Source organism: Myotis brandtii, unplaced genomic scaffold (genome assembly GCF_000412655.1).
Source record: "Myotis brandtii unplaced genomic scaffold, ASM41265v1 scaffold131, whole genome shotgun sequence".
Taxonomy (NCBI): Eukaryota; Metazoa; Chordata; class Mammalia; order Chiroptera; family Vespertilionidae; genus Myotis; species Myotis brandtii.
The window spans coordinates 5,498,453-5,501,982 of record NW_005354632.1 but is presented as its reverse complement, the minus strand read 5'-3'; positions in this window follow the sequence as shown (position 1 = coordinate 5,501,982).

Here is a 3,530-nt window from a genome sequence, read left to right as displayed (position 1 = left end):
GCGGCCTCGGTTCCTTTCGCTCCCAGGACGCCGATCAGACACCCCGGGTTCCCTGGAGCAGCGGAGTGGGGGCAACTCAGGCCCTTCCCCCGGGACTTCCGGTAGGACCTGGCCCGGTTGGACCTGGCACGGGCCCGTCTCTAGAGGTGGAGCATCTTCTCCGAGAAGAGGGGCTGGAGGAGGCTGGGACCTGGGCTGAGCGGCCATGATGACGGGTGGGAGAGCCAACAGTTCCTGACAGTTGCTTGGCCACACCTTTCCAAGAAGCCTTCTTCTAAGGCCGAGGCGCTTAATAGTCGTCGTGGAGACTGGGAATGGGGACCTAACGAAAGTCTCTGGGCCTCTCCTTCTGTGATGCTCCCTCACCCTCTCACCCCCCAACCCCAGATCCTCATCTTCACCCGCATCACAGGGCTGCAGGGCAAGGCCGCTCCATGGCCGGGGTCCCAGCTCTGACCTCTCAGATGCACACCTGGGAGGGAAATCTCAAAGTGGGCGGAAGTCAAGGCAGCTGGGGGCCCAGAGAGAGGTCAGGAGATACTCAGAAACCATGCCCCTGACTCGTCTGAACCACACTCTCCCCTGTGCATATCCTTGTGGTCCCTCATCCTGCTCCACCGGAAATGGGAAGCGTGGTTTCCCAATAAAAACTCCGCCTTTTATGTAATCGAGTCTTCTAAACACGGCGCACTCTTAAAAAGTTGTATTAAAATATATGTACAGCAACCAGAACACACATTTATGGCTGGCTGGAATGCAAAATGGTTCGGCCACTTTGGAAGAAGTTTCTTGGGGTGGGGGGGGGGACAAGGGAAAAAAGGAAGACATTTTGGCATTTCTTACAAAACTAAACACACACAATATAATCCAGCAATCCCAGTGCTTGGTATCTGCCCAAAGGAGTTGAAAGCTTATGTAACACTAGAGGCCCAATGCATGAAATTCGTGCAAGGGGCTGGGCCCTGGCAACCCTGGCTTCCTCCGGTCGTCTGGATGGTCGTCCGGAATGTCGTCTGGATGGTCATTCTGCTGTTCAGTCTAATTAGCATATTAGGTCTTTATTATATAGGATGTCTACAGAAAACCTACACACAAATGTTTGTAGCAGCTACGCATAATTGGCAAAGCTTGGAAACAACCAAGATGTCCTTCTGAAGTGATGGCTACATAAACTGTGGTATATCCAGATGATGGAATATTATTCAGCACTAAAAAGAAATGAGCTACCAAACCACAAAAAGGCATGGAGGACTGAAATGCATATTACTAAGTGACAGGAGCCAATCTGAAAAGGCTATCTACTGTATGATTTCAACTATATGACATTCTGGCAAGACGATGGAGACAGTAAAGAAGTAAGTGGTTGCCAGAGGTCAGGGCTTGAGGGAGGATAAGCAGGCAGAGCACAGAGGATATTTTAGGCCAGTGACAATATTCTGTGTGATACTGTAAAGGGGGATACATGTCATAATACATGTGTCCAGCTTCACAGCATGGACACCACCAGGAGTGAACCCGAGGATCAATAAGCTATGGGCTTTGGGTGATAATGATGTTAATGAGGTTCATCAGTTGTAACGAATGTGCCTCTCTTGTGCCAGATGTTGATCATAGGGGAGTCTATGCCCATGTGGGGGCAGGAGGGATATGGGAAATCTCTATGCCTTCCTCTTAATTTCGCTGTGAACCTAAAACTGTTCCAAAAAAAGGTAAATTATTTTTAAAAAATTCATCAAGACAATTTAATCAAGCCCTTGTCTGTTAGTTCTTGCTCTACTGACTCATCATATCAAGTACGGACAACATAAAGAGGACCATGACATGTTCTTGAAATACCCATGGGTTTGCCTGGAGGAAGAGGTGGTGCCATGGTTAGTCATAAGTACTACGACCTTTCCCCCAGAGCGGCCGAGCAGTGGCAAATGTCTAATGCTGTTTCACAAGAGATGCTGTGGCCCAATCGAGAATGAGTCCTCCCACAAGAGAGACGTTTGCAATCCACGAAGAATGGTCCTTGCTTGTGCACAGCAGAGAATGCAAGCAGTCACAGTGAGTCACAGAAGTCGGGCATCCAGCCAGGGCACATGAGTGCATAGGACCAAGGAGAAAAGACAGAAGTCATGGCCAGGGTGGTAAGGAACAGACTGACAGCACTTTATAGAACCAAGAGTTGACAGTCTCATCACCTCATATGAGACTCTGGACTCTGAGATGCTTCCCTTCTTGCTCTTGGTACCCCTCTCGGTGAAACAGTCCTGTGCCCCTTATGATCCTACATCTTTCCTAAGAAAGTTCCAATAAGAGGATGTGCCTATGAGAACATGGCAAACAACTTCATTTTAAAGTTTTCTGTAATCTCTCAGGCTAACTTGTTAAATCAGCTTGCCCTGAACTTGGGTATAGCAATACCTTCATACTCTACAAAACCTGTCCCTTCAGCTCTACATATTAATAAAAGAGTTGCCACTAAAATGATGTCTTTCTTCGAGAAAGAAGAAAAAAATATCGGTAAAACCCTATTGGGCAAGATTCTCTTTTTTCATTTTATTGCCTTAATTCTACATTCAGACTTTTTTGGGCCCTACCCTGTTCCAAAGTCTTCCAAGCCTACACTGAAATGAAATAACCATATCTCCAGCCAAAACTGCTGACTCTTCACCATCAGTTTATTTTCCTCATAATTTCCATTTTGGTATCTTAGAATCCAGATTACTCCCTCTACTCTTCAAAGTCCTGAATTTTGGTTTTTTTCCTGAGAGTACCTCAAATGACATCCAAACATTAGGACTATCTGTTAGGTATATCTTCCTGGGAGGTGTTTCCCTTTCCTGCCCTCAAAGGCTCATGAATGCCTGATCTACAGGCATGACATCCCACATACTAGTACACAGCATCTAACCAGGGGCCACTTCGTAGTGAGAGGTGTGGGAGGGGCCCATGACCAAGGAGCCCACTGCCCACATCCCACGCCCCTCCATCCAGAAGAGCCGGCCTCACGGGATGCCAGGAAGGCCCACAGAGTGTAGCTGAAGCAGCACCGAGGAGACAATATTTGGCAGCGATGGATGCCACCCTTCAGGATGCAGTAAATCGGAGATCTGTGTCTGGCTTGGTGCCCCCAACAGGACGAGAATCCAGGAACCAAGAGTGGAAGCAAGAGTGGTCCCCTGACTGTCACTCCCAGTGACCACAGGGGGGACTTTTTACTTCCTGTTCCCGCAACTCTGGGCTCTGCAGGGTTAGTTTCTGGTCCCCAACAGGATATACTCTTGCCAGGGACTAGCGCAAGCTCCAGCTGCCACCTGGACATTTGGAACGGAACTCCCTGTGTCCAGGGACCACCAGGCAGGAGAAGTCACCATCCTAGTCAGCGTAAATGGACCCTGACCAGCAGGAGGTAGGGCTGCTTTTACACCAGGAAGACCAGAAAAATGCATGCAACGCCGGTGACCCACATACACAACGTGAACCGTGACTCAGAGCCCTCAGGAACGCAGGTTTGTGTCACACCACCAGGTAAGCCACCAAGA